The sequence below is a fragment of the Schistocerca nitens genome, chromosome 6, assembly GCF_023898315.1.
Source record: "Schistocerca nitens isolate TAMUIC-IGC-003100 chromosome 6, iqSchNite1.1, whole genome shotgun sequence".
Lineage (NCBI taxonomy): Eukaryota > Metazoa > Arthropoda > Insecta > Orthoptera > Acrididae > Schistocerca > Schistocerca nitens.
In genome coordinates, this window is record NC_064619.1 from 322,386,698 (window position 1) to 322,410,049 (window position 23,352).

A 23,352-nucleotide genomic window follows, 5' to 3' on the forward strand; every position below is an offset into this window, starting at 1 on the left:
GGTAGGTGCAATGTAAGTGTACTGAGTGCGGAGTTGACAAATACCCATTTGAGGTAGGAACTGGGAGACCGTAATGGCAATGGCACTCAATGTTTGTGTTGGGAGAGAGTTCCAGAACGACGATGGCCCAACAGGAGAACGGTTGAGACAATTGATCGTCGTCTTAGAGAGCATGGGAAGCTTGCCACCCGTGACAGGGGGGTTGCGGTGGGGGTTGAGAGGTGGGCGGGAGGGGGAAGGTTGAGGAAATCCTAGAAGAACGAGGACACCTCACGAGGAGGAGGAACTTCTTCGGGCAGTTGACAGTAACTCTAGTGCCAGCGTAAACAATTCGATTGCCTCCAACAAACAGTGTTGACCACCGGCTGTAACGGTACCGTGTACAGTATGTGCAGACGCTATCAGCAGCTGATATTCCTGATGGGTACACTTTCTTCAACAAAGTGTCAACCCTCACTGTAGTGTAAATGTGCTGTTCATTGACAAGGCTTCCTTTCCACGTGATCAGACTGCAAACCTTTACAGTCAGTACTTATAGGCTGTCAAGAATCCTCTCGAAATCGACAGTCACGTCATCAACAAACATTTTCTGGCCGGGCCGGCATTGTTGGTAAATGTTCGTGTCTCACATTCTTCCACCCAACCTCAATGGAGAACCTTACAATGCTTTCTTAGAGAATACTTTACCTGTTCTGCTAAAACCTGTGCCTTTGCGAGTATTACTAAACCTGAACTTCATACACGATGGATGCCCACCTCATCTCAGTGACAGATGGACAGATGGACAAATACATGGGTTGGCCTCCACGATCTAGATCCTCTAACTCTTAGTTGAGGTGGCATTTGAAAACTCTTGTGCACATTGTCTTCATTGCCGGTATTGTTGAGGGCTGTGAAACAATAAGCAATTCTACAGTGAAACAATACGCAATACTACATGGATTCAGTAACGTATTAGGGAATTAATGAAAGGGACGGTTGCTGCACTTACGTGTGCTATCCGAAGTTAATCTAGGAAAGCTCCCTTTTCCCGTGTGTTTTCGATGATTAAATTGTTCAAGAGTTGTATAAACTGAGCTGTAACATTGGAAAGATAGCGTTTCCGAAACCGTCTCAATACAATATATTTTGTTAATCGAATGGTGAGGACTGTTTCCTGAATGTTTGGCCACAGCTTTTTATAACGTCTTGTAGTACAAATCAGTATCAAGCAATCCTGGAGTTATAGCGCCTCTCCTAACCCCGTATCTTGTTTCTGTTAACCCCATATTACCTATAAAGTACTTTCTCCGAGATCTTAGTCTAAAATTTCTTTAGGCCTCCCAAAACGGTCTCCGTAAACCTGGTGTTATGTTTTAGTGTCCTCTGAACAGAGCTAGAGGACACATAATAGTCCAGAAGGGAACTGTTCCTCGTGCTGTTACCATAGCAACGCCCCAGCTTGCGTTCCAGCAGAAATTCCTGGAATGCAGCCCACGCGGTGTCGACACACGTGAATACGTATAATTAGTTCACAATGACGCGTTCCAATTTGTGTCTTTGAAGTTGCTGTACTGAAAAATGGCCATACTGAATAACTGTGACCAAAGCACCTAAATAGCTACCAATTGTTTGTAGCCGCTGACGTCCTCGAATTCTGTACTGGCTCACAGCATTCGAACAGAAGATTAAAGCATTATTGGAATACTTTTGGTAAGAAACTTTCTATAGCCAAGACCGCATAAATTCTTCTTTATTTTCGACAACCAGTTCCGACAGATTTTGCTGTCATCTTCTGGTCTTTCGCAAAGTCTGTCAGCATCTGTTGTTAAAAATAAAGAAGAATTTATGTGATCTTGCTATAGAAAGTTTTTTACCTAGTAAAACAGATGGTTTCTTCGTATTTCTCAATGTGAGTAAATTCAGTGGAATGCGTTTTATATTAATGTAGCTAAATTTTTTCTCAAAAAAATGGGAACAGATACGCACGTGAATATTATACAACGGATGCATGTAGAAAGTTAGCGAAATTTTCGTTGATGTTAACGCATGGCGCATAGCCAGGGTTTTGTCACTGAACTTTGAAACAACCCATACGCAGTTCGATATGGATAGGAAGGTTGTCAACTCCAGATACGAAAACATATGATCCGGTGCAGTAGAATAGGCTGCAGCAACCAATTCTGGAGTTCAAACCTGGAAGCGAATTCGGAGGAGAATCTGTATAAAAGAACAAATTGGAAAACAATTATTCTTACCTGGAAGGCTAATACTGTCAAGTTTAGGCTCCATTACGTACATATTCTAGCATTTGTTGTTTCAAAAATGGCTCTGAGCACTATGGGACTTAACATCTATGGTCACCAGTCCCCTAGAACTTAGAACTACTTAAACCTAACGAACCTAAGGACAGAACACAACACCCAGTCATCACGAGGCAGAGAAAATCCCTGACCCCGCCGGGAATGCATTTGTTGTTTATTTTCAATCTACGGTGCCATAGATGCTCAGGAACAGAGGGTAAATGGAATGACAAATACACATGCTTCATAAATAAATTATTAACATTTGAAGTCGTGCTAGGGTATGCCGAGACTGTAAGCGTACAATATGAATTATCTGATATGTGAGTTTTTGAATATTCCTCAGAAGATCGATTAAGGAAGCAGACAGACTGAACACTGCTTTTAATTACATATGTTACGTCACGTGTTTGTTACGAATAACATTCATTTTTAAATGCAGCAGCTTAGTTCACCAGAACAGTGCTAGAAATAGGAACAGTCTAGGACAAGATGCATTGGAGCTCTGATCCAAGAAAGTTTTTACTACTTCCAACAAAAATAAATTTTACTACGAAATTTTTCGCATAAATGTTTCTCTGTTCATTTGCCGCGTCAAATTCGGCTAAAATTCCAAGCCTTGCATTTAAAGTAATATATTTCACTATGAGAAACAAACTGAGTCCAGTAATTAATAATTGAATTAGTATCATTTTCATTCTATCAAGCATTATCATCTTGTAGAATGACTTAGCTAAATATGGCAGTAGCATGGAGCTCACAGCGTGGTAAAAAAACCTCGAAGATTGGCAGAAGGAGGATTAATGACCGGTAGCATCTCAGACGTACTCCATAGATTGGAGGTGAAAAAAATATCGCAAGCCATGCAGTTACTTGCATGTCCATTGACTGCAACACTGGCTGCTACCAGAATAGTTTTAAGCAACTGGAGGGTGGCAGAGATAAAACTACTTCAGAGTAATTCCGTAACGTACACACGTACGCTTATCAGTTGACAGTAGTAATGGGAAGGAAGAAGTGCACCATCAAAAAATTATTTTAATAGGACAACTGGTATCAGTATGAAGACGCTCACTGTTTTAAGCGCAGAAAAGTCAATGCAGTGAAGTAAGTCATCTCTTACATTTGAAAAGGTATAGGAACTTACGATTCTCGAATGCTGATGGAAGTAGCTGACATGTTCAGGCCTACTTCAGCATAGCAAAAGTCACCAGAAAAGAGACAGGTAAATGGTCAACCTGGTACAAAAAATGAAAACGGTGCAGCAGTCATCGGTGAGGTGCCAGAAACAAGCGACGGATTGAAGTATGGCGAGATATGTAGCAAAATGTGACACATGTAGAGCTAAATGCAAGGGTGGGGAATAAAGGTACACCGAAGACTGCAGGAGCGTAGTGAGAAAATACCAGAAATAACAACGGAAGTTTGCTTAGAGATTACCTTTGCGTTAAGAAACTAAAGGTGACCAATATTTCCTTCCGCAAAAATGTACGCGTAAATAGAATCACACAATGTCTGTGCGAGGATTGAAGACTCTTGTTGGCTTCATTATCATTAATGAAAAATTGCAAGGCAAAGTAAGAGACGGTAGTGTACAGGGGATATCACATAGATTCTTACTATATCTTTGTGATATCTCAAACAGATGTGTACACCAAATGGAAAAAGAACGAAAAGTTAACAGAGGAAAAGATGAGGAATGAATCTACAATTTGCTTTATATTTACTGAATGAACACAGCCTACGAGATCTGTACCAGAGGAGATTTAATCAGGAACTATTATAAATAAATGTGGAAGAACGAAACTAGACCGTCAAGAATCTTGGAATCGGTTTATAAGCGTAACAGAAGGTGACATTATGGAAGGCAAACGGTAGCTTACAAAACAATGAAAATTGTTAAACAATAGAAAAAGAATTTGGTCAAATAAATAACATCCAACAAGATAAATAGATACAATATTACAAAAATTTATGATGTAAGAACATATGTTCCACAGAGAATAAACCCGGTAAAATTGACATAGGATGTTCAGCTGATTTATGTATGGAAAAGTAAGAGAAGACCTCTAGTTCACAAAGAATAGAAAAGATACATGTATGGTTAGCGCAAAAGCTGAACTGCTAAAATGCGGACGCACCCAGCTACAGAACAGGCTACTACATATCGTTAATACATGCTGAAAAAATGGAGCTATTCCAAAATAAAGGTCACAACCAAAGCTAATATCACTGTTAGAAAAGGACACAGCAGTAATTGAACTATAGAGAAGTCAGTTTTCTGGATACCCCATACAATGTTTATTGAACAATACTAACCAGTAGCTTAAAGGTTACATCTAAGAGTTTATAAGGCGAAGAACAAATGGGATGCAGCGTTTACAATTAAACAAATAACTGAGATACAGAGAGCTTATAATAAGGGAACCCATTTAGCATTCATTGATTTCATTAACGGTTTCGGTAATGATGGCAGAAAGAAACTGTAGAGAATTATAGGGAAAAGTGAAATTTACAACCCCTAATAAATTCTTTAAAGAGTCTGAGCAAACAGAGATATAATTGGTGCTCTAATTCAGATACAAACACAGGCAATAAAAAAGGCGGCAGCATTTCATCCGCAATTTTTGACATTTATTTATATGACGAAATTCGGAAATGCCAGATCTTTTACGAATGAATGAAAATTAACATAACTTAACTTTCCGCTTGAATTGCCTTTAATATGAAAGGGACGCCCATTTCTGTAGGAGAATGGAGATGTCCTACACAGTGGAATGCATTTATTAGGTTTCTGAATAGAAAATAAAATCAGTGGCTTTTAAAAGAAATCAACAATAGAATAATAGAACATTTTAACTATTTACACTGAGATGTCACGTAGTAGTGTAACGAAGATATCGAGAAGAAATTAGCAAAGTTTGGAAATATATGCGGAAGAATAAACAGATGTCTAAAAAATTTCACGACAAAAGAAACAAGATGGAAATTTTATAAAACAAGGGTACGTTCAATGGTTGTTTTCGAAAGAGAATCGTAAGTGAATGTCAATAAATTCATATACAAGCAACAGAGATCGGATTTCTTTCCATGAGCAGAACAGGAATGCAGACGAGGAGACAGACTTCAAAATTCGAAAATTAGATAATAGCGGAATATATTTAGTACCCTCAATACAATGCTAGAAAGTGGGACATACTGGAACGAAAATCTCGATAAATGGAGGAATATCAGCTCTCCAGACAGAAAGATTTAAGCCAGTATGGAAGAAAAAGTGAAAGAAGACTGAGGAAGCAAAACAAAAAAAGGCATAATGCTTGAAGTGAAAAAAATGGCGACGACGACGATGATGATAATGACGATGACGACGATGACGATAATGAGATTTCAGCTCCACACCGATAGTCTTAAAGTATGAGGCCAATACTTTCAACCACGCTGACACTGATTGGTTCACTTTATTAATAGAGCATTTTATAAATTTATTCTAGTTCGTCAAACTGCCCCCGATACTTAAATAGTATGACAATATCAACAGAGATTTCCACCTGCCAGGGTAGCCGAGAGCCCTAATGCGCTGCTTCCTGGACTCGGGTAGGCGCGCCAGCCCCGCGTCGATTCCGCCTGGCGGATTAACGACGAGGGCCGGTATGCCGCCCTGCCTGGATGTGGTTATTAGGCGGTTTTCCACATCCCGCTAGGTGAATACCCGTTCCGCCTCGGTTACACGACTCACAGACATTTGAAAACGTTCGCACTATTTCATGACATACACTAGTCACAGACAGCTGGGGTACACTACTTCCGTTCCGGGGGGGGGGGGGGGTGGCAGCATGAAGGGCATACGGCCACCCTCTATCATTAACACTGCCAAATCCGTCATAACGAAGCCTACCCCGTGTTGGAGCGGGACAAAAGCCAGACAAAGAAAGACGGAAAGAAGGATCGACAGAGATTTCCAGCCACTGTCAGTGAGCTTTGAAAGTAAATTTCTATATGGCTTATGTCTCTACATCTACATGTACATGGATACTCTGCAAATCACGTTTAAGTGCCGGGCAGAGGGTTCATCGAACCATTTTCACAATTCTCTATTATTCCAATCTCGTATAGCGCGCGGAAAGAATGAACACCTTTATCTTTCCGCACGAGCTCTGATTTCCCTTAATTTGTCTTGGTGATCGTTCCTGCCTATATAGGTAGGTGTCAAAAAAATATTTTCGCCTTCGGAGGAGAAAGTTGGAGATGGGAATTTCGTGGGAAGATTCCTTCGCAACGGAAAACGCCTTTCTTTTAATAGTTTCCAGCCCAAATCCTGTATCATTTCTATGACACTCTCTCCCATATTTCGCGATAATACAAAACGTGGTGCGTATCTTTGAACTTCTTCGATGTACTCCGTCAGTCCTATCTGGTAAGGATCCGACATCGTGCAGCAGTATTCTAAAAGAGGACGAACAAACGTATTGTTGGCAGTCTCCTTAGTAGGTCTGTTACATTTTCTAAGTATCCTGCCAATAAAACGCAGCCTTTAGTTAGCCTCCCCACAACATTTTATGTGTGTTCTTTCTTTAGTGGTGATACTTGTACCCATGACTGACTGTCGAAGTAACATGCAAAACATTTCTTACAGAAGCCCTTGAACTAACATATTTTTGATCTGTAGCGTACTTCAGTATTGATTAAGACATCAGTCTCCCCATTTACTTTGAGGAAAATCTTTTTATACAGACTGATTTTGAATTACCTTTGAGCCGGATGGCATTTGATACAATTTTCTCATCACAGAGATTGTATCTCACAATGCCATGACTTTTTTAAATTCAGAAGGAAAGGCCTTAAATAGGTTTGGTCTTACAGTTGCATCTACTCTCTTCGCATCTTTTAAATTCTGTATGAGATTAGAAATAATATCCAATAATTGGGAACACGTACTCTAATTATTTCACGTTCACTGCTGCTCTGCCCACTGGCCATTTACTTACAACAGAACACTGAGTGCCGCATCCGTCTGATGCAAGTCAAATCACTGTGATATTACCAGGAATATTATTACCCTCTTTCATGTTTGTGTGTTCGTTAAGTTTGTGATATACAGGACAGTAAATGACATTCGAACCTTTGAATGGCCGTTTCCGTCAAGATGACATACGAACCCGCACGTCTAAGCACAGTAATGCAGAACAGCAACTGAGGTACGCACTGAACATGTCTCTCCTAATGGCTCTGATTAGGACCGGAGTGTCTCGCTTGCACATAGACAGATCTACGGCCCGGCTTGGTCCCCGCTTCCAATTACCTGGAGCATATTAGTCGTCAGAGCTGCAGCATCCGGTTCCTCCAATGGGACGGTACTTTGCAGCCTGCAAGACCCTCTCCGTTGCTACGTCGCAAGCAGCGAAGAGCCGTTGTATTGTGCGTGAAGAAATACCGTGCAACAACAAGAAAAGTGTGAAAGACCTACGTTCGTGCGTGATGCATCTTAAAGATCGAACTGATCGCCGGATATTACTACATTTCAAAGGAAGGCGTGTCAAGCTGTAAAGGCAAATGCGGGTAATAGAGCCACAGATATTTCGTATTGACGACAGCATGAAACGGCAATGTTGCCCAGCAACCTCGCTGTCTACACGACTTCCAGTCACATGTTCAGCTACATCGACAATTCCACAAATAATATCAGCAACGAATTCCGCGTATGTTAGTACGTTATGAATGGTACGAGAAAAAAATTAACCAGGATTCACTCCGCTCATATTACATTTATGGGCTTAGTTCTGTGTGTCACAATAACAGAATGAGACAGGATGACATACGGCAGCAGATCATCGTCTGGATCTCAGAGGAAAAGATTTTAGGTTACTGTATTGTGTTGGACACATGAATAGTCGACGACCAATGGAAGAATTCATGAATCAAAGTTCCAATATCGTCCAGAAAGGAAACGAAATGTTGGCGTTGTGCTCTTTGCCGATACAGACCTCTAGCTGCAACGGATCGATGAAAGAAACGACGTCGAATGTCGGAAAATCCTACATTTACTGCAGAAACTTTGCGTGCAGATTGCCACACAATGTTTAACACACGTTAACTTAAGAGAGTACACGTCTACTTAAAAGAAAATGTGATCCACTAACATCGAACAACAGTCTACTTCGCCAGAATTGTGCAGATGTCCAACGAACGTTTCCAAATCATGTAATTCAATGACGTATTTTTTCACTGCAAGGCTCACCTATTTTCCTCTGTGGCTACCAGAAACCGATGAGTCTTTCCACATCAAGTAATTTGATGATGCATTTCTTCGCCATCAAGTTTCGTCTTTGTGATTTTTTAACAAAGTGGCTGCCAAAAAACATCGTACTCTTGATGAATTCATTCTCGTTATTAATGGAGGTATTACAGCTGAGACAGACTAAATAACAGCAAGTTTAGAATATAACTATGAGGAGAAGCCAGGATATTACTTTCGCAGTATAGCATTCCTCATTTGAAATACGATGGCACTGCCGATTTAATGCAGATTATTTGGATGTGATCATTTTTAATACTGAAAGCAAGAAAGAGCTTGCAGTTTCTCAAATAAAAGCATTTAAATGCTGCTCTAATTTTAATCAAATTGCACATCAGGAATGTAGTGTAGCGTGTAATTACAATTAAATTGATTGCGTTCCGAGTGCTGCGTTACAGGCTGCGTACTTCGCAGGACGCCGAAACATTGCAAATATTTTCATTTATTGGTGTGGCCGTGAAGTACGATGAATAAATGATAGTTCCACTTTCTGTCACCTGCTGAAAATATAGCGCTGTAGCCAGTCAGAATGTGAAATGTTTCCTGTTTTGACGTCAGTTTGCTGTGTGTCACTTGGCGACGCAAGCTGATTTCTTTTGTAAAGTGACCGTTGATGTAAGAGTTAAGAAGGCTAAAATTTTCTGCACGTAACGCAATGGCTATTGAGAAGGAAGACCGTAAACTGCTGTTAAAGTTATTTAATCAGTGCGGCAGTAACAGAAGCGCTTCATTACGGGAATATAGTCGTCGGAAGCAGCTGCGAAGAGGCTACATTTCACAAGTGGGCTAAAGAATATGAATACGAATCTGAAGAGACAGATGAATTAGTTGGTGAAGTAGTGAGAGGGAGGCGGTCCATTGCCACTTTTGTCGTTGATGAAGTTGGTGTATCTATAACTGACCTTGCAGCACATGCCTCAGACTTTGCGGCCAGAGTTCGAGCTGTGTCAGGAGAATTGTTAAGCCTTTAGGCAACAGCTCTAAAGATATTTCGGAGCTGTTTACACTGGTCTCCCAACAAGATTCAGAATGCCCACCAACTGAAGCTCAAAGATAGGTTGCAACGCCGTCACTTCGCTCTTCGTTTTTTGCCGCTCATGGAAACTGACGACACGTGGCCAGGAAACGTTCTTTCTACGAGCGGAGCACATTTTACCCTGCACGGTGCCGTGAACTGAAGGACTGTCGCCTGTGGTGTTCTGCACCGTCACATGTTCTGTAGCGAAATCCACTGCACTCAGATTACGCGACTGTGTAGTTAGGCTTCACAAGCTCCTTCATTCACCGATTTTCTTCGAGACCTAGTGACGTTTACGCTTTGTCAATACCTCCTTGTGCAACATGTGACTCCAGTGTTGCAAGAACGCAACTGTGTCTGCACCACTACTGTTATGCAGTGTGGGACGGCATCAATTGCCGCTTACCAGGCGAAATTTTTGCTTCTAGAAACCTTCGATAACGACCGCGAAATCTCTAGGTAGTTTCAAGACATGTGGCCTTCCAGATGCCCTGAACTAAATCCATGTGACTTCGGACGGTGGGGTATCTGAAAGATCGCGTCTATCAGGGATGTGCCGGCCGGTGTGGCCGTGCGGTTCTAGGCGCTTCAGTCTGGAACCGCGTGACCGCTACGGTCGCAGGTTCGAATCCTGCCTCGGGCATGGATGTGTGTGATGTCCTTAGGTTAGTTAGGTTTAAGTAGTTCTAAGTTCTATGGGACTGATGACCACAGATGTTAAGTCCCATACTGCTCAGTGCCATTTGAACCCTCAGGGATGTATCCGGACTCTTTCTGATCTGATGGATAATATATGATGACATATCGCTCCGGTTACACCGCAAATGCTGGGATTAACTGTTTACCATGCCGTATTCCTGATGAAACATGCTAATGAGTCATTAGACAATACGGAACACATGTTGTACCTTGTGAACATATCCTAATAAACGTGCCAGAACCGCAGTTATCACGTGTTTGATCGCCTCTCCCCTTTTTTCTGAAAACCATATTGCTTCTAAGCAGCAGCGCAATAGCGTCCCTGAAGCTGTGAGAAATGCAAAATTCATGTGTGAGACACTCAAAGTAGTAAAGGATTTTTGCTATTTAGGGAGCAAAATAACTGACGATGGTCGAAGTAGAGAGGATATAAAATGTCGACTGGCAATGGCAAGGAAAGCGTTTCTGAAGAAGAGAAATTTGTTAACATCGAGTATAGATTTAAGTGTCCGGAAGTCGTTTCTGAAAGTATTTGTATGGAGGGTAATCATGGATGGAAGTGAAAAATGGACGATAAATAGCTTGGACAAGAAGAGAACAGAAGCTTTCGAAATATGGTGCTACAGAAGAATGCTGAAGATTAGTTGGGTATATGACATAACTAATGAGGAGGTATTGAATAGAATTGGGCAGGAGTTTGTGGCAGAACTTGACAAGAAGAAGGGACCGTTTGGTAGGACGTGTTCTGAGGCATCAAGGGATCACAAATGTAGCATTGTAGTGCAGCGTGGAGGGTAAAAATCATAGAGGGAGACCAATAGATGAATATACTAAGCAGATTCAGAAGGATGTAGGCTGCAGTAAGTACTGGGAGATGAAGAAGCTTGCACAGGATAGAGTTGCATGGAGAGCTGCATCAAATCAGTCTGAGGACTGAAGACAACAACAACATGTACGCGTGTACATTAACCGACAACAGAAAGAGACTAAGTGTCCTATGAAAAAACCTGCAAGGTCTTTGTATAGTTAAAGTAAAAGGTGCAGCCGACAACAATGTCCCAACCTAGGAACTGAACCTGTACTTCATATTACCTACAACCACGACGAAACGAAAACTCATTGATTACTTCATGGAGTTAAACGACTGTAGCCATGGAAAATTCTATCCAGAGCGTGTCAGATACTTGACACAATGGCATCATATTGCAAATGATGAAGCTTATTACTGATCCACTACTGCCCACTATATCTTCCACCACTTCTTAATCACGTGTGTTTCTTCTGAAGCATAGAAACAGCGACTAGTTAAGCCACTAACTATAAAGGACGTTTCCACAGCACCCTCTGACCATCGACCTATTTGTATCCCTTCTGTATTATCCAAGGCCTTAGAGCATATAGTCCACGACCAGCTAACAAACTATATAATCACAAACAACCTACTAGAAGAACACCAATCACGTTTCCATAAACATCGCAGCACAACCTCTGACTTAATGAATATGAACGATGACCTGGATCTTGTCCTGGATGCAGAAGGGGTTTACAAGGGTTTATTCAAAAAAACTGGCGACTTCTGAAACAGGGGAACAATCAATAATGGGGTACCGCAAGATTCGGTCTTGTGTCCTCTGCTGTTCTTAATATATATTAATGACTTGCCATTCTATATTCACGAAGATGCAAAGCTGGTACAGTATAGCTATTACACCCAACAGACAAGAATTAACTGATGAAATTGTAAACGATGTTTTTCAGAAAATCATTAAGAGGTTCTGTGCAAATGGGTTCGAATGGTTCAAATGGCTCTGAGCACTATGGGACTCAACTGCTGTGGTCATTAGTCCCCTAGAACTTAGAACTACTTAAACCTAACTAACCTAAGGACATCACACACACCCATGCCCGAGGCAGGATTCGAACCTGCGACCGTAGCAGTCGCACGATTCCGGACTGCGCGCCTAGAACCGCGAGACCACCGCGGCCGGCTGTGCAAATGGGCCCTGACAATACACAGTATATACAGTTCCACACAGTAAATGGAATGACACCAGTAATAAATATAGACTTCGATCAGAAATCGGCAGCTAAGGTAGAATATTCAAAATTTCTAGGTGTATCTATTGATGAGGGGTTCAACTGGAAAAGACACACTGCTGAAACGTTTGAGTTCAGCTACTTATGCTAGTAGGGTCATTACAAATTTAGTAGTAGTAATAAGCAGTAAGTAGTAGTAGTCGTGGAAGCAATACAAGTAATGCCAGTATTAACTTTATGAGTCAGTATGATTTATGCACACTGTCACTGTATATGCTCAAGTCATTTTAAAGGTATTTGTCATATTAGATTGTTATTTCTTGGGTAACTATGACGTAAAAATGCGTTGTATATGTGCAACCTTGGTTCGAGGTAAGAGAGGTACTGATGGAGGTAATCAGATAATGTTAAAAAAATAAAAGTCTAAAATAAGTAAACATTCTAATTGCGTGAAGAGCTATATTTTCATCCGGTGTGAGAAAGGGGAACTAATATTTTTTCAGTATTGTCCACAAGGACACCGATTAATGAACACACATACGATGTTTCAGCACCTTGTGACGTATTTGGCACGCACTGCAGAGCTCGGAACAAGGTCACTTTATTTATAACTGCCCAGTACATTGTGAACAGAATTTACATCTACACTTGCCGAATGTTGAAACTAGAATTACCAGAAGCTGTGCTCTAACAATGAAAAATACGTTTATGACTGATAATGATACTAAATGCTCTCAAAGCATTCTGAACAGTTAGGTCATAAGATTCATCATAATACACTGCTGGCCACCGTAAATGCAACACCAAGAAAGACAAGAGGTAGCACAACAAAATTTATTTTGTAGATAACATGTTGACCAAGTATCAAATGATTACGTTTACAGACGTCTGTGACATGTGGTTCCTGCCAGAATCAGTAGCCAGAGTGGCCGCCATTGTTGGAGATCACCGCTGCCACACGTCTCGGCATTGAGTCAAAGAGACGTTGGATGTGTTCCTGGGGTACAGCAGCCCAAGCAGCTTTCACACGTTGCCAAAGATCATCTGGTGTGGCATCTGGGGATGTAATCTGGGTCACTCGTTGAGCAACCATGGACCACATGTTTTCTATCGGCGAAAGATCCGGAGAGCGAGCCGGCCAGGGAAGCAATTCAATGTGGTTATTGACGAAGAACCTTGGGACAATGCGTGCCACGTGTGGTCGCGCATTATCCTGTTGAAATATGGCTGTGGCCGAGCCCTGAAAGTAAGGAAGGACAACTGGCTCCAGCACCTCGGATATGTAGCGCCGGCTATTTGAAGTACCGGCTATGCGTACTAGAGGCGTGCGAGAGTAATATCCAATACCGCCCCATACCATAATACCCGGTGCAAGACCAGTGTGGTGGTGCATAATGCAGCTGTCCAGCATCCTCTCTCCACGGTGTCTCCACACTCGAATCCGACCATCGTGGTGCTGCAGACAGAAGCGTGCCTCGTCAGTAAAGACAACGTCATTCCATTCTGCCGTCCACATCCGTCTGTCATCACACCATTGGCGACGGAGACGTCTGTGGTTCTGCGTCAATGGTAGACGAAGCAATGGACGTCTTGCGGACAGACCACTCTGCTGTAAACGGCGTCGAATGGTACGCGCAGACACTGGATGATGCGTTACAGACACAATGTGCTGTGCTATGGTTCGGGATGTCACTGAGCGATCCGTCACTGCCATGCGCACAATTTGCCTATCAGCACGTGCAGTGGTGCACCGAGGTGAATGCGATCGACCACGTCGGTCCGTCGTACCCTCCTGCATCCAACGGTCACATATCCGCATTACAGTTGTTTGGTTTCGTCCAACACGACTAGCGATTTCTCTGTATGATAATCCACAATCTCGGTAAGCCACTTTCCTTCCTCTGTCGAACTCGGATACTTGATCAAACGATGTTCGCTGTTGTCTACGAGGCATAACTGATCGTCTTGTGAAACAACCACAAGGTAAACACACGTGCCGAACGTACACTCGTCGAAATCGCCAAGCCTTAAATGGCGCTATGAGGTGGCGCCACAGGCGCGCGTGATGTGCGTCTGCGCTGAAATGCTAATCAGTTGCATATCTCGCCGCTGCAAACCCATGGTGTAAATTTCACTTGATTCGGATGCTTCCTTCAGGGTGTTGCATTTACGGTGGCCAGCAGTGTATATACGGTAATCTGACAATGGTGCAAGATGCCTCTTCAGCTAACATTTCACCCTAGTCTTATTCGGTAAATTAGCTTAAACAAGTCTCTGGAAACACAAACATTTTACAGTGCGTCATTTGCTAAGGGAATAAAGGTTCTCCAAATTTTAGGTGTTCAGTGAGTCCTGCCAGTTGTAATTTTAATGATTATAATCACAGGGCAAAGAAAGTTTCATTCTCTCGGCAGTATCGTCAAATTTCTTGCTCCAGTCTTCGCATCTTTAACGTAAATATCAATAGTAATGGTTCAAATGGCTCTGAGCATTATGGGACTTAAATTCTGAGGTCATCAGTCCCCTAGAACTTAGAACTACTTAAACGTAACTAACCTAAGGAAATCACACACATCCATGCCCGAGGCAGGATGCGAACCTGCCACCGGAGCGGTCACGCGGTTCCATACTGTAGCGCCTACAACCACTCGGCCACCTTGGCCGGCATCAATAGTAATCTGAGCTGAGATATGACGGAAGTCTATAGAACACACTGCTAACAGTTCGTCCTCAGTTAAATAAAGCAGTCACTTTGAGGTTCATATACTGATCCGATATGTTAGATGAAGTGTAGAAATGGCTTTTCTGGAGAGCGTCCTCCCTTATATAACCAACTAAAAAAAATAAAATATACATTTTTTAATTTGACTACTCTCGCTTATATATTGTGTGCAATGGGGGATTATGATTACTTTCATATAGCTATCACAATGAAATCCTTTACGAAACTGGATTGCGATCATGCTATATCTTTGGTTCATAAAATATCAAGAAAATTTTGTTTCGAATGAAATGATAATGAAATAAAAATTCCAAACTAAGTTCTCTGTGATTTCGCCTTGTAGAATTTGAACAAGATTACCGAAAATACAGTATTTGACCGATCAGGAAAATCATCGAACTTCTTTAACGTGATGTCGAAAAATGCAGATGGCTCTGCAGATAAACGGTGCAATTAAATGTCAGTAAGCCGACTCAAAACACTCCCACAAAAACATCTCTAACATATGGATGGCGTCTCACAATGTTGTGGAAATTAATTTGTGTCTGGGATTACATAAATAATACACACGACTCTGAATACTGCTTTGCTCCTAAATTATGTTTTCAACATACACACAACGTTAATTCAGGAATGAACAGCAGTCAGAAACAGAATCAAATCAACAAAGGAATTGGATGCGTATGGCAATGCGAATGCTAATGCTAGAGTCTACATTGTTTCGTCACTTATATATCAATGGCGAAAAAACATTCTCGTCACTTTGCCGTATTTTATACTATGTCTCTACGATTTAGTTTTCCTCACTCTAACATAATCTTAACGACTGTGCTTTAGCATTAACAATCATTACTTATACTTAACTAAGAAACCATGGAAAGTAAGTAAATAATCTAAACTTAAGTAAAGACCCGCCACACTTATTTTGTCTTCCTTCTAGAATTTTTCTTAAAAATACTGTAATGGAATGTGAATTTGAGGTATCCTTTTATCTATGAACGAGTATGATATATTGATTTAATTTTGCATGGAAAGTTTTTGGTTTATCAGAAACTACACTATAGTTTTGTCGAACTGACCATCACTTACCAGAGATACGGGGCCATCATTATCATTTTCCCTGCTAGTGAGGTATCTGAAAAGGAGAATAGAAGATGCGTTAGCTGGAATCTTCTTCAAAGCTCGTGGAGTTCGTTAAGAAACAGGTACCGAGGCCACTACAAAAAGGGAGAAGGTTCACATTTCGTTATACATATCCAAATTTTGACATCGAGACCGACAACGGAACGACTAAAGTACTTAAGAGAGAAAAAAAAGATAAATTAGGCTTGTTCTTCGGTGAAAATGTATTCGTCGCAGCACCAATCTGAAAAACGAGAGGAAGTAGAAAGAATTTCGTTCGCTGTATCACGGATTCTAGTAAGAGCGCCCCCCCCCCCCCCTCCTCTACACCACTGCTTCACTTTTTCTCCTATGGATACACTGGTTCTGCGTTATGTGACGCGAATACCATGTTCTTTGCGGAAAAAGTCCGTGCAGTGTTCGAAATTTCCCCATCGCACTTTGCCCGTCCAGATACTCCGGTCTCCGTGGTTTATTTGCCATTCAAATCTCTATAAACGGACATGAAAACTAAGCATTTACGAGCGCAAAAACGCAACTCTCTTCTCAATGTATTTGTTTTTGTTTAAAGCATGTGTAAGATCTATACAACATGTTAAAGTCACATTACACAAAAGAACACGTAAATATCTAAACATACTGTACGTAAATTATTGATAGTATTCCTTTGTCTTGTTAAGATGGTTAGTGATTTCTAATATAATTACTGAAATGAACATTGAGAAGGAAAACACACTGACATTATGAAGCTTACATGTCCATGTATGTTGGCCCCTGTTTTATGAATGAAATTCATGCCACTGTAGGGCGAGAGAGAGAGAGAGAGAGAGAGAGAGAGAGAGACTGAGTGGGATGGGGAGAGAGGCAGGGAAAACCTGTCTTGCAATACACGTGGCTTAACATCCCACTAAAACGCGAATAAAATAATAAAAGAGGCTCGTTACACTAGGATTTGTTATTTAACTTCCACTTTGTGGCGTCCTCGGTTAATAAGACTTTTTAAAGTACATCTTGACTGAAACTGAGTGTTGATTGTGGATCGGCTCCTTCGCGGCAGGATGACATAAAATTAATTCTCAGCCTAATGGAAGTGTCGCCCTGTGCCGCACCCCAAATGAGATGCAAGCTTCCATACCGCATCTGGCTTCAACTGTAATGACTGAAACATGATTGGTAAGAAACTTTGACCAGCATTCCATACGGTCTTCAGTTTTGGACTAAACCTAATTTTGTTGTCTTGGGATAAAGAAGCAATGAAATACGAGTTCTCTGTGCTTTATTAAACGTAGCGGTCATCATTCCATAATTGTTTTTTTTTTTCAACCCCCAGGTGGTACCACGTCCTATACGAGCTGAAACACAGTAACATACAATTGTATGCACGATTTTCCGCACATGTATGCCTCAGATAATGTTCTCGATGACATAGAACTTCTTTCCCATTAATAGAGTAGTTGATATGGTACTCCTTGTCAATTTCATCGTTTATAGCTGTTCCAGAACCCGTGTTACACACTTTTAAAGTTAACGAGCAGGGCTAGTAGGTGTGCTTCAAAAATGGTCTCGATAACGCGCAACTTCTTTCCTATTTCACGGTATACAGAGTGCTTAACAATTCATGCTACACACTTTTAGAGGTTGTAGAGATGACTTAGTAGATCAGGCTTTTCATAGGAACCTACATCCGCAAACGTCATCCAACAATGCTACAGACCGTCAAAGTCATATGCACCAGTGCCTGTAAATTTATGCATATAAATGTTGCTTGAATGATGCTGTTACAAACTTCCTAGAACGATGGAAACGGATAAATGTATCGATTTGAGGTAACAGTCCTTGTACCGGAAACAAATGAGTTGAAATTTACAAGCGAAAATCATTCTGATACCTGTGACTGCAATACATGTACCAGTACTGTTGTTGCTAAGAATGCAAGGTATGCAACTGTCCGAGGTGAGTATGGACCAAAACAAGAAGAAATGTCGAGTAAACATGACTTCTAAAACGCATACTTGAGGAACAATGAGCGCGTGCTGACCATCGCTAACGTGAAACACACCTCCTCTCTTGAACCTGTTGGTTGGTTGGTTGGTTGATGGTGATGGGGGGGGGGGGGTTGAGGGAGGGGGAGGGGGGGGACTAAACAGCGAGGTCATCGCTTTAATCGGATTAGAGACAGATTGGGAAGGAAGTCGGCCGTGCCTTTTCAGAGGAACCATTCCGGAATTTGCCTGAAGCGATTTAAGGAAATCACGGAAAACCTAAATCAGAATAACCGGGCACGCGTTTGAACCGTCGTCCTACCGAATGCGAGTCCAGTGTGCTAACCCCTGCGCGACCTCGATCGGTATTGAACAAGTGCTCGTAGCTCTTAAGGTATGCATTTTAGAACTCATGTTTACGAGACATTTGTTCTTGTTTTTGTCCATACTGCCACCTCTGAAAGTTGTCTATCCTACAATCTTACAACAGTACTGGCACATGTATTTCGGCGTCAGTGGTATCAGAACGGTCTTCGCATATAACTTTCGACTTGTTCGTTTCCGGTACAGGGACCATTTCTCAAACTGATAAATTTATCCTTCTCCATCATCCGAGAAAGTTTGGAATATCATCACGGAACCACCATATATACACAAATATTTACAGTCGACGGCGCCTATGTGTTTGACGCTCTGTAGCGTCGCTGGAAGACGTTTCAGGACGTGGGTATCTATGTAAAGTTTTATCTACTAAGTTTGTGGAAGTTCTTCTTTGCTGGCTGGTAAGCCCTCAATGTTTATGGTCATTATCGTCAATTTTGGCCTTGAGAAAGTCCCTGCGTTTTTTCTATCCCATACAGCTACGCTTCTGTGGTGGAAAGATCAGCCGGTTGAGGGTAGTTTTAACTGTTGCCCAGGAGACGCCCGAGTGTATCTAAAGCGCGAAACGCACACTCCCCTTGGAGGCTCTATCCGTGCCCGTGAGAAAGCTCACAAGTAGCGGACGGAATGCCCAACCGACAGTACTCAGAACATTGGCAGTTGCATTATGTTACTCTGCCACAGAATAAGCCTGCCCTGTTTGGTACAGTTCTGTTCATGCAAGGCACAAGGAAGTTGCTCTCAACAATACATGTAGAATGACGTCAGGATGCCGGAGAGCAGCGCCTACCTACAAGAAAAACAAGAAAACGATAGCCCCACCAGATGTAAGAAGGGAAGTTACCGCGAACGCAGAGAGAAGCAAAGTGGAACTAAACCCTGCTCACCCGCTCCATGGACATCATCCTCCCACAAGCTGGCTAAAATCTTGGAAGAGCTTTCTAAAAATTTCCTTCAAAGACAATACATCAACGTCAATGGTACGAGCAAACCTGTGGACTACCAGAAACGCAGATATCGCATCATGGATCCCACCTTCGTAAGTCCTCCCCCCAGGCGGAAACCTGCAAAGGAGAACGTGGAAATCCCTGAACAGACTAAGAAGTGTTGTGGGTAGAACAAAAAATAATGTGGCCAAATGAAACTGTCTTGGGGACCCATCAGCTTTATGCGAATGTGCTGCTGAGCATATCACCAAGCACCTGTACATCAGAATACATTATGGGAGTGAACAGTGATCAATGTTGTTACAAATATTTGCTATCAAAAACTGTCTTGATCACAAATTATTTATTCCGGTGACCGGTTTCGACCAGAACTGTGGTTATTTTCAGACCAATTAGTAAGATCCTCCTTCTGGTGGAAAATTTTTTGTGGTCGAAACCGGTCACAGGAATAAATAATTTGCAATCAAGACTGTTTTTCATAGTAAATACCTGTACATCTGTCCTTAGTGCTCAGTTTCCTGCACGTTGGAGGACCTGCTGTGGGCCAGGGACAACGCCGCCGAGGTCGCTAATTTTTTTTCTGATTATATTTAGTGTCTGCAGTCTGTTCATATTGAACTATTGTTATTTGGGTCTATTTGCCTCACATGGTATCTGTATTTCCTGTATATGCATAAATTTTATATATTTAGCTTGCTGTTCTCTTGTTGTCTATCTTGTATGCAACGGTTTTGACACAAATAAATAAACCAATTTACTGAGGTCCCTCTACAATCTCTAGAAGTCTGTACTCTGAAATGTGAAACACCCTGTATAGTGCGAACACCCCATGACCATCATATTTTCTGACAGAACGTGTTGGAAGTTTACACTGAAATGGGAAGACGTGAGAATTGAGTGCTGTGCCTCGACCAGTCGTTAAACATTGTTCCCCGAAAGTGTAGCTGAATTTCGACTATAAAGTTCATCACCTTTTTTCCGTTTATGTTATTTGGTAAATTTTACACGCACACCTCTTCGTCATACTCTTGCTTTCTATTAGCAAAGTCAATTTGTCTGGTCCTTAACAGCCACTCCATCTGCTGTGCCTGATGGCACGTTCCTTGCATTTCAACGCTTATTTAATGCGCAATTTCATTGTGACGTTCCTCGCGTTTCGGCGATTATTTAGTGCTCAGTTTCATTCACATTGCATAATTACCACTGAACTTCATTATTTAAGAGAAAATACAGGGGTATTCAAATTAAAATATATACAGGACGAAGTCAGGTATAGTATACGACTGTGAAAAATTGTGTAGGCGTGACTCCTTACGCGCACAGTCAAGTGAGGCAAAAGCAGTATATAGATGGTATTAGCAGTTCTGAAAATGATATAAAAGTTTTCAGAGAACTGCTTTTTATGACGTAACGGCAACGTTAATATGTCACTAAAATCAGTTAGTTGCACACAATATTCATCTTACTTCATTCACACGACTTGTTTAGTATACGTAAGGGATTGGAGAGAGGATAATTAAATGAAGTTCTGACGTTTCGTCTTACTCAGTACGACGTAATTTATAGGCTATACTCCATTTATTATCGTCAGAAGTTTTTCTCTTGGAAAGTAAGTCCAGGTATAGATTTTAGCCGCCCGGGATTAGCCGAGCGGTCTAGAAGCTGCAGTCATGGACTGTACGGCTGGCCCAGGCGGAGGTTCGAGTTCTCCCTCCGGCATGGCTGTGTGTGTTTGTCCTTAGGATAATTTAGGTTAAGTAGTGCGTAAGCTTAGGGACTGATGACCTTAGCAGTTAAGTCCCATAAGATTTTAAAAGAAAAATATAGATTTTATTTGGTTCTACCTCATATTGTAGACACAAAGTATGTACAATTCATTGTGTCCCTTTAGTACTATAGCTATTAATTGGTATAAGAGTTTTTGACAGTGTGGACTTACAGCTTTTGATGCCATCCCTTTTGTTTAGTAACGAAATGCTTTTTAATTGGAGAGGCACCTATGTACATTCGCTTAACTCTTGAGTGTGGCACGTTATTCCAACTCGCCATATGCCTCCACTAAATCAAAAACTTACATGCGTCTAATGGAATGGGCAAAAGTTTTCGTTGTGTTTTACTGTTTACACACAAAATGCTGTTACACCGCGTCCATCAAGCACTCGGAGTCAAAGCACAGAGTGTAAATGTCCTGGCGTTTATCGCAAATTTCTTTATCCAGGAAGTCATCCGTAGGATTGTCTGGTGTCGCTTTGCCAATGTTTTACCACCCCAGCCCGACAGCTGTTTTCTAAAATGTTATTTGGACTTTCTTTTTCCCTTTTCCGTATGCATTACGACGTTTAAAAGCTAGTATGAGCTTCGGGCTCTTGTTTATTTTCAGTGTTACACATGATGATGGGCGTGTAAGAGCCCGAAACCGATCGTGCTTTAAGTACTGAAAATAAAAAGAACCTTGGAACCGAAACTGTACCTTGAACCTCAGCTTAACAGTGAAAAATGTAATGCCTTCAATAAAACAGTATCGCTGGGAGCGATCCTTAATAAATATTGTTTACTTTGTGCACAATAGACGGGAAGTAGTAGGATCCGGGTCAATGGCCTGTACATCTCATACAACGTTGTCAGTAGGATTTCGATCAAATAATGTTGCGAGGAGGTGTAGGGGAAAGGAGGCAGATAGCTTTAACGCCTGTGAAACGTTAGTTTCTTTCTGCGAGGGGTTGGGAGGTCATCAGCCTTCTAACTGGTTTCATTCGGCACGCCACAAATTCCTCTCCTGTGGCCAACCTCTTCATCTTAGAGTAGCCCTTGCAATCTACGTCTTCAATTATCTTTTAATTCCACTCCTGAACCTTTCTTCTATTTCCATCATTGCTTCTTCGATGGGGACTGATGACCTCAGATGTTAAATCCCATAGTGCTCAGAACCCTTGGAGCTTCTTCGTTGTCCAGATTGAACATCAGGGGCGTCAGAAAACATCCCTATTTAATCCGAGCACTTCGTTCTTAGTCGTCCACTCTTATTATTCCTCCTTGGCTCTTGTACATTTTGTATATTACCCGATTCTCCCTATAGGTTATTCCTATTATTATCAGAATTTCGAACATCTTGCATCATTTTACATGGTCTAATGCTTTTCCCCGGTCAACGAATTCTATGAACATTTCTTGATTTTGCTTTAGTCTTCCTTCCATTATCAACCGCAACTTCAGAATTGCTGTATCGTGCCTTTACCATTTCTAAAGCCAAACTGTTCGTCATCGAGCACATCCTCGACTTTCTTAACCATTCTTCTGTATATTAGTCTAAATAGCATCTTGGATGCATGAGCTCTTAAGCTGATTGTGCAATACTTCTCGCACTAGTCAGCTCTTGTAACCTTCGGAATTGTGTGCATGATAATTTTCCGGAAATCTAGTAGGTATGTAGCCAGAGTCATGCTTTATACACACCAACGTTAATAGTCGTTTTGTTGTCAATTAACCCAATGATATTAGAAATTATGATGTCCCTTCTGCCTTATTTGATCTTAAGTCTTCCAAAGCTTTTTTGAATTCTGGTTCTAATAGTATATCCGTTACCTCTTCTGGATCAACTCCTGTTTCCTCCCTTATCACATTAGACAAATCGTCCGTCACAGATGCTTTCAGTCTATTCTTTCCACCTATCCACTCTCTCCTCTGCATTTCTCACTGGAATTCGCTTGACATTCTTAATGTTACCACCTTTGCGTTTAAGGTCATCGAAGGTTGTTTTGACTTTCGTGTATAGTAAGTCTGTCCTTCTGACAATCGTTTCTTCTTCAATTTTTTCATGCAGCCATTTCGTCTTAGCTTCCCAGCACTTCCTATTTATTTCATTCCTCAGCG

The 23,352-nt window shown here is 41.5% G+C and overlaps 1 protein-coding gene across 1 annotated transcript in view; it reads right to left on the reverse strand.

The window, feature by feature from the left end:
* LOC126262621 (sex peptide receptor) overlaps positions 1-23,352 on the reverse strand; it is a 1,348,766-nt gene that overhangs the window by 75,069 nt on the left and 1,250,345 nt on the right. The window contains exon 6 of the mRNA XM_049959378.1: positions 16,140-16,185. The gene's annotated coding sequence lies outside the window, so the exon portion shown is untranslated. The remainder of the gene's footprint in view (positions 1-16,139; positions 16,186-23,352) is intronic.